Source organism: Acanthisitta chloris, unplaced genomic scaffold, assembly GCF_000695815.1.
Source record: "Acanthisitta chloris isolate BGI_N310 unplaced genomic scaffold, ASM69581v1 scaffold2482, whole genome shotgun sequence".
Lineage (NCBI taxonomy): Eukaryota > Metazoa > Chordata > Aves > Passeriformes > Acanthisittidae > Acanthisitta > Acanthisitta chloris.
The window spans coordinates 114,627-123,541 of NW_008660861.1; positions in this window are offsets into that span (position 1 = coordinate 114,627).

Here is an 8,915-nt window from a genome sequence, read left to right on the forward strand (position 1 = left end):
CTCCAGCACTCCCTGGCCTGCTGAAATAGCAGGGAGAGGGAGCCTTTGGGACAGAGGAGGGAGGGAGGAAGGGCATCTGGGCTGGGGAAGGAAAACTATAGGCAGAGGTGACCCAAATTCAAAGCTGCCTGACTGACTGATGCCATTTAAAGCCCTTCCAGGCAGGGTCATGGGTACAGCTGGCTGGGGGCAGGTCTGCATCAGAGGAACAGCTCAGCAGGTGCCTTTGAGCAGGATGACACAGCCATTCAGCACAGAGCTGCCCAGCAGTGTTAGCCTGGTCCTAGGCATGGGATAGATGGATCATGCTGAGGGCCAGGACCTGCTCAGTAGAGAAGATGTTCTCTCTGATGCAGCTCTGCACTGACCGCTCTGCTTGCTAGTTTGTTCCATGAGGAACAGGATCTTGGCATGGGGCTGTGCTTCCCTGTACACTTCCCTTACACCCATCCCTAGTGAGCCTCCAGACCTGCTCCTAATGCTGTGAGTCCCATGGGAACCAAACTGGTGATGTCTAACGGTGAATGTACAGGGCAGGAGTCAGCTGGGCTGGCCACATAAAACACAGTGAGCAGCAGCCTCTGGTCTTCCCGGGTGCAAATCAAGAAGCAGCCACTGGCCAACCATGGGCCTAAGCAGCAGTATTTGGACTGGGCCTGGAAGGTTTAGCTTGGCTAAGGCTATTGGAAGGTTATAGCTGGAAATGCCTCTGGAAGGGTGATCCTGCTAGGCTCTGGTGTGGAAAGAAGAGGGAGGCTAGAGTCTCTCCCACTAACATGGTCTAGGCTCACAGCTGATGGACAGTGCATGACTTTAAGCAGGTCTGGAGTCAGGGTTGGACCAGGAGCCACCTGGAAGGGATGGCTGAACTTGTGTCTGGGATGGGAGTGGTCTTGGAGGCAGTGGGAGAAGGCAGCATTGAGAGCAGAACCCCTTAGGGTCCTCTTATCAGGGAACAAGGAGGTGAGGAGGATCTTCAGAAGGATTATGAGGGAGGTACGAGTAGAAACAGGATAGAGGAGTATCATGGAAACCGAAGGAAAATTAATCCTCAGGAAGGTGAGATGCCTGAGTGAGGGTGTAGAGAATGCAAGGAGACGAGGTAGAGAGCTGGATCTGGGGTGGTGAAGACAGTTGTCTGGAAACCAGGCAGTGTGCTTGGCCAGAAATGCTGGTTTCTGTATGTCTGCTTTTGATCTCACTACGAACACTAGTGAAATATTTCCATTTCTCTGGCAAAGTGGACATCCCTAGACCACGCAGCTGCTCAGTGAAAGTAGCTTTGTTATCAGGATGGTGGCCAACATTGCAATGACATTATACAGCTGTTTGGGGCCCTGCAGTTTTGCCTGAATTCATCACCTGCTTTCGAACTGGTCCCAGTTCTCATTGCTGACATACTGAAAACCTCTGCCTAGCACCAAGCTAATGTTTATCAGGCTGGAGAGGCTTTGAATAAAACAATTCTTGTTCCAGGGGACTTCAATGTTTTAACCAAACTCTGGTCTCATTCTGAAATCTCCAAGCAGCTCCAGCCATCGATGACTTTGACATCTGTGCTCTGAGCTGAGCACAAGGAGAAGACGCCTTAGTGCTTTGGTTGGTGCAAGGCTGTTGTGATGGCTGATGCAATGTTTCGGCAGCTAAGCTGTAGCAATGAAGGTTTGTGCTGTAGGACCCAGTTCCAGCAGGAGTTTTAAGGCCTCACTGAACTGGCAAACAGCCAAACCATAGTACATAACCTCTGAGCACTCCAGGAGAATTTTCATAGCAGCTGGATGAGGAATGAGTTGATAGAGACAGAGCAGGGGGAGTTGGGAGCGCAGCCCTTCTGATCATTTTTCAGCATGCTGGATTGTCCCTGCTCTCCCCTGGCAGGACACCCAGACTGTGCTGCACAGCCTCCCCTTGGCCTCCTCTGTGGTGGAGCTGCCAGGCAACGTGTGCCGCAGTGAGGGAGAGTTGTTCACACTTCTCATGGAGGGGGGGAGCTGGGAGTGGGGCACAGGCACTCCAGACTGGAACGTGATAACAGCTTTGCCCCCATCACTCACTCCTACTGCTACTAATAGAGCAAGAGAGGGAAATTCCTCAGGCATGTGGGATCTCTCAGCCATGGAAAAACCACAGTCCTGGTCTTCCACACTCCTTCGTCCAAGTCAGCGGCTGAACTGCTGCTCCTAACACAGATTAATGCCAGGAAGCTGACATAGAAAACAGAGAGGATACACTGGATAGATCAGGTTTCCCAGAGAGGCTAAAAAGATAGGGCTGCAAAGCCTTACCTTTCCACTGGAACTGCATTCCATTAGAACTGTCCACATGGCCTGGGACAGGAGGGTGGCAGGGAGCACACTCCCCATCCCCAGCAGAGCTGCTTCTTCCCAGCAGCAGGGAAATAACCTCCCAAACAAACTACTGCACTGGCCATGGTGCCTGAGCTTACTACCCCCTACTTTTCTGGCAGCCAATACACTTTTTTCCCTGCTTTCTGGGTTTGGGTTTGGTAGGGCAGGTGGTGCTTCAGTGACCTGGCAGAGAAGTGAACTGCACGATGGGTTTGGATGGCCCAAGTGTGTGGGACCTTTCTCCTCACTAAACCCACTGGCGGGTTCTTCCCAAACCAGTAAACTGATGTGGGCACCCACCCTGGCTGAGGTGAGCCCCAGCTCCCAGCCAGACACTGTACACACACTGCCCTGCTGCAGGGAGCCAGGCTGGAGGAGGCTGGAAACAGGAGGGACTCACCACTCACTGTGCAGAGCAGCAGTGCTGGAGCCACTGCAGAAAGAAGTTGTCCCCAAGTGCCTCTGTGTCCTCTTCTCACCCACACTGCCTCCTGAGCTTGGCTTAGCTGCAGATGTTGCAGTTATGTTCCAGTTTGTCTTCCAAAAGCTTTGAGATCTCCTTACTCCTCTGAGGCCACTAGACATGGGTGGTGAATGAAGGAAGTCCTTTGCAGGCAATTTTGGCCACGTGAAGCTACCTGGGAGGGTCTCTCCTTGCTGTAAAAACATCTTAATGAGTTCCCCTTGTCCTTTGCCAGGTTTTGGTCTCATTGACACACTCAAAGGACTACTTCGGTGGGCTGGGAGGTGTTGCTGTGCTGGGGAGGGGAAGCTGTAGCTGTGGTCTGACGTTTGGGTGAGCCCTACTTTCCCATGTGCCTGGGGACCCATGAAGATCCCCAGACCAGCCCACGCTGGGAGGGAGAGACACCCCTCTGTGGGACTCCTGGCCGCAGTGCTGAATAAATGTGTGTCTGCATGTGCATCCTCTTCACTCTCTCTTTAAATGTGCAGCTGCTCTCCATAGCGAAGTATTGTGCGGGAGTAGAGGGGTGACCCCAATTCCCCTCTGGTCCTGCAGAACCTGTTCATATTCTCTCTCATGCCTGAGAAAATACTGCAGAAGAGACTTTCCTCCTCTCTTTCCCACTTTGTAATGAGAAGAGCAGTCTTTCATTGTTAGACTTTGAAATACTCCCCTCTTACCAGAGCTGGCTCTGTGCAGCAGCTCGGGCCATGCGCTGTGTGCAGGAGGTGATGCATGTCTGGCTGCCTGTGACTTTTCCTCTCAGCTGCCCAGGAACTGCTGCAAGGCCCCTTCCCTGTGGCTGTGGCCAGGAGGGGAATGCTGGGCAGGGTCTGGCTCCAAGGCTGTTGAGTGGTGTGCAGTCCCCAGACTGGGCAGCGTTTTGGACAGACTTCTAGAGCTTGGTGGGGATGGTTGGGCAGGGATTGCTGCCAGGGAGAGTGGCACCAGCCAGAGCTGTGCCAGAGCTCTGTTCCTGGGGTGGTTGCTCCTCGCCTGTGCGGCACAAAGAGCCTGTGGGAAGGGGCCCAGAGCCGAGGGGTGGCAGAATGCTCACTCCCCTGCCTTTGTGCCAGGCTGCCTGGCTGCCCTGTGCCCGCTGGGGCCGGGCTGGGCCCCGCTGTGCCCGAGCCCGTGGGTGGCAGCGAGCCTGGGAGCTCTGCCCCTCCTTTGTGCACGGGTGGAGGAGACAACGGCCGAGTGTTCCCGGCCTTTCCCAGGGATTTGTTCCATAACAAAGCTGGGCCACTCTTCTGACGTGGTTGGGTGTCCTGGGGACATTTGCTTTGCTTCTGCTGGGGCTGAGCCTGTTCTGGAGACAGAGGAGCTGGTCAGAGGCTTGGGAAGATGCTGAGCAGATGGCTGTGATGGGTGTTCTCCAAGAAAGACCTGGCCCTGGGCAGGGGTGTGTGAGCTGCCTTGCTCAGAAAGCCAATGTGGTGTGGGGAAACCTCCAGCTCCTAAAGATGCTAGGGACAACCATCTCCCTCGATGCACTCTGGCTTGAATAAGTTGTGAAGGTTGTCAGTAAATAATTTCTTTATCAAGTGAGATGAGTTCTTTGGTCCAGATCCTTTTGGTTACTCTTGTGGCAGAGGAATTTTGCCAACAGGCAGGGCACAAACCATAGCACAGGCTTTGTGAAAGGGAACAGAAGGAAAAGGCTGGAGGTGCAGGAGATCAAATGGCACTGTTTGTTGGGAATTACTGTCATGTGGAGAAAGTTTTCACAGACTGGTGCAATTAGCTGATATCAAGATGGTGTTTAAACTGTGAAAAACATCCACAGTTGTGCGATGGGCAAAGGATCTAGAGGATGAAAGTAGCTGTCGTTAACACGGAGATGCAATTATAGGAGGTGTTTTAATTTGAGTTTATACAGTGTGACAATTTGGAGATAAAAGTTTTCTTCTTTGGGAAAATGTGGGGCTTTGGCTTCTGTGTGAGTTCACATATTGGAGTAGTGTGGCCTAGGTCTGTGCTCAGCAGACTCCTCTCAGGACACACAGACTGGGCTCGGGTCCTCAGACTGGAGGAGCTGCAGGCAGTTGTCATCCTGGAGCAGCCCAGGCAGCACAAGCACACTTAATCTTGCACGTGAAAATAGAAATAAAGGAAATAAAGGCAATCTGCCGTGTGCCTGACACAAGTGTCCCCAGCCTGGGAGCACCGAGCTGCAGAGCCACGCTGTGTGCAGGGGGAAGGCAGAGCAGCTCTCAGCATCTTGTGTGTGTGATATGAAAAGCGTGTGAGACTTCTGTTTTCTGGGGGGAATTAATATAATAGAGCTGTCACCTCTCATCAGTCAAATTTGGTGCCAGCTAAGCTCAGGGACAGGAGCAGAGAGGAGAGCGTGTGAAAGGTGTGGAGAGAGCTGGAATTTGCCTCGCAGAGAGGAAGGGAATTTTCTGTGCATCTTGAGAAGTGAAGGGCTGTTCTTTGGGGTTTGCTTCTCTCAGAGACCCTGACAGATTCTGGGCTGGGCTGAGCCTGCTGGGGTGGGCACAGAAAGCATCTGGGTGTGTGGCAGAAGTTGCTGTCAAAGCAAACCAAATCTTGGAGAGACTGTCAGTGTTATTTAGAGGTAGTTTCAAAATGTGCTGCTGTTTTCCCTGCAGTGAGGAATACCTCTCTCTCTGAGCTCTTCCCGGAGGATAGGCCACACAGCCAAGCAGGAGAGAAACATCCCTGCCCGAGCCTGTGTCTGAGTGTGCCTGAAACGCTGTGGAGCTGACACAGCTTAGCAGTCTGAGGGGCACTGCAGTGCAGAGCTTGGTATTCTATGTGTGTAATGGCCTATATACAACTCTACAGCCTGTACATTGAGAATTTTGCACTGGGTATGTTCATGTGCTGTGTCTAACACATGACATTTGCTCTTGCTTGCTTCAGTTGTAATTTTGCAAGATGCTGTGTGCCCCTGCTAGCCCAAGTCTTGACCTTACCAGGATACAAGCACCTCCTGGGCAGCGATGAATACTGAGAGGTCTCACAAGGGCCACCCAGGTGAAAGACTCACCAGAGGTTACACATCCTCAGGACCTGGCGCTGCCTGGCAGTCCCAGCAGAACGTCTGGAGGGGTCGTGCAGGGGATTTAGGACTTGGCTGCTGCCCTGCTTGCCCCTGTGGAGCTCACAGCACTGGAGCTGCTGCTCTGAGATGTGTTTCTTTTGGGCAGATTTCATATTGGCTCAGTCTTGGCATCTCTGAGGCTCCTGGGACAGAATTGCCATGGATTGCTGTAGGCATAAACTTATGGTCCTCCTAATTGCTGCCCCCAAGGTTTTTGGCTGTGCTTGGCAGTGTGGGAAGTGCTGCAGTTCCTGGGACACATCCAGTGTCTTTCTGTCCCTTTACAAGAGCCTCTCTTGCCCATGCAGCAGCAGAGCTGAGCCACCTCAGAGGAGCATGTGACTGACTGGAATTAGCAAGGAAGGGGAGACGGCAAGTGTCCTCTTTTCTTCCTAAATCTTTGGGAGATGTCTGAAACATTGGGACATTGCTCCAGTGAATGATATAATTAACCAAAGTTGAGCTCAGCTCTCGTTATCAGCACATGCCTGGAGAAGAAGGAGCTACAGAAATTTTAAAGCTTAAAGATTAAAGCTGCAGAACTGCAGCTAAAGCTTAAGGCAGAGAACTGGATCTGCCCACTCGTATGTGTCACAGGTTTCTGTCATCCCTGGGATGCATCCTGAGATCCTTGGGGTTGTTTTTTCTTTTAGGGAGCATTCACCAATGCCAAGCCTCAAGTTTTTTCCAGAGGAGATTGTCCCTGCACAATCAGAAAGAAAACTGAGTGCAGACCTGGGGATCTGTTGTTTCCCTCTCTTGAGTGATATGATATATATGGTATGATGGGGACAGGGTCTCTGTCAGCCTCAGGGAGAGAGGTAGGTTATCGAGGTTTTGGTGTGGGAGTGAGTGGGTGGCACAGAATACCTGAAGGTACTAACCTGTCTGCCTTCCCCCCTCCCTTTTCCCTCTCGCTCCACCTCATAACAACATGTTAAACACACAGGTGGTTTGGGATCAGGGCTGGTTTTAGGTACACTGCTGTGAGCTGCACAGTGCCTGGCACAGAAGGGCTCAGACCCCGACAACCCTTGTGCCCCAGGGTGTGTGCCCGAGGTGTGAACTGTCACAGCAGGAGGAACCCCCTGTGTCAGACAGACAGTGCTCCTGTCTTTTCACTGCTGAATCCCTTGGCCATGCATTTTTGACTCTTGATTTGCTCGGTCAGTAGAAGATTTCCTGGTGCAAGGCATCATCCACAAGCTCCCATTCCCTCCTCCCAGTGCAAGGCATCATCCACAAAGCAGTGAGCACTGCAGTTGCCCAATCTCCCACCTCTAAACCAGCCACATTTGACTGTTTGCTTGGCATTCACGTTCTGAACAAGAAAATCCCATGGTTTGGTTGCTGCTTGTTTGAGCCAAACACCTTGTGAGCAAGGGGCAGTCGCTGGGTCTCTGACTGCAGCTGGGAATTCTCCTGATGGCAAATTTTTAGTGAAAACATGAAACTTGGGGGTCTTTTGATTTGAAGCATATCACCATCCCATCCTTCCACCCCCTGTGATTTTCAGCTGAGATAACCAAAATCTCTGGAGTGTATTGCGTACAGAGTGACCTTAGTGCTGTGCCTGAAGCAGAGCTCTGCCAACACAGCCAGGAGTCTGCTCTGTGCAGCAGAAGTTGTTGCCTCTTGGTGGACCTGGCAATTGGCTTGAAACCTCTAAATTTCTGTTTGGCACTGCCCTTGTTTTTTCTGTCTGGTTTGTAAATGGGTGATGTGCTTCAGTTTCTCACTTAGTCTGGTAGGCATTTTTATACCACGTTCCTTTGCGAAGAGAGACTTTCTTATGGACTGCCCTGATCCTGCCACCTCACCATGGCAGGGCCAGGCAGCGTGTTTGATTCATGGCTGCATAAAAAATAGGTGTTATTCAGCACAGGACACTGGTAGAACTTGTGACATAATTTAGGTGCTTTTGATGATGTCTTGGTTATTTAACCTGCAGCAGGTGTTAAGCCTTGTCCTCCCACCACTGCATGTGATGTAAATGAAAAACTGGGGGAAAAGCAGCTAGAGATCCACTCTCCTGCAGGTGGCTAATGTACATAAAAAGGATTTTGTATTATGTATTTGCATAAATAAAGACAAGACAGCATTACTGGTAGTAGTACCTGGCTGGCATTTACATCTGTCAAGCCTAAATGAGAGCAGGGTGTTTATGAAGTGGAATGATTTAACATGCCAGTCTTTGCTCAGCTGTCATCTCTTTCAGAGATTTAAAATCCTACCAAATTAAGCTGATTTCTCCTTCTTGCCTGGCTTCAGAGTGGGGAAAAACTTCACTGGAATAAACAAATAAGTCATGTTAGTAAAATTGTATCGGTGGCTGGGGGAAAAGGTGAAGGCAGAGCAGTCAATGGAATATTGACAGGGATAAGTGAAACAGTGGATAAAAGGGAGGGAGAAGATGTGATTATCCAGCATCCCAAATGTGCAGTGTAAACAAAACTTCTGTGGTGAGGGATGGAGAGAATTGCTCAGGCTGCTGGGAAGCCTCATTGCCCAGGTGATGAGTGAGCACCCTGCATTTATTCAGCAGCCTCGTGGTGAGCCAGGCCTCAGGTCCTGGTGCCAGGCTTGCACAGGGAGCCTGGCAGGTTCTCCCCCCCTCCCTAAGGAGAGTTTCACCAACAGCCAGTTCTGCATAGTGGGAGCCAGGGCGAGTGCTGCCCCTACAGTTCCTCTACCACGCGCCCCTCAGAAGGGAATGGAACTCCCAGCCAGCTGAAAGAACTGTCTCCTGACTGTTCCAGATTTTTCCCTCCCCCATCTAGCTCTCATCAGTTTCCACTACTCTCCATTTCTTTTCTCCTTGTCTTCTTCCCTTCTCTGCCTTGTCCTGGATTAGACCTTCCTCAAATCACACCTGACTGGTGCTAGCACAGGTTGTTTGTCTGGGGAAGCTGGATGCACCTGGTAGGATAAATCCTGCTGCTAAAAGCTGTGGACAGGGAACATTAAGCACCAGTTAGTGTGACCTGAGCTCTTTGGTGGTGCAATACCAGGAAACTGGATAGCAATT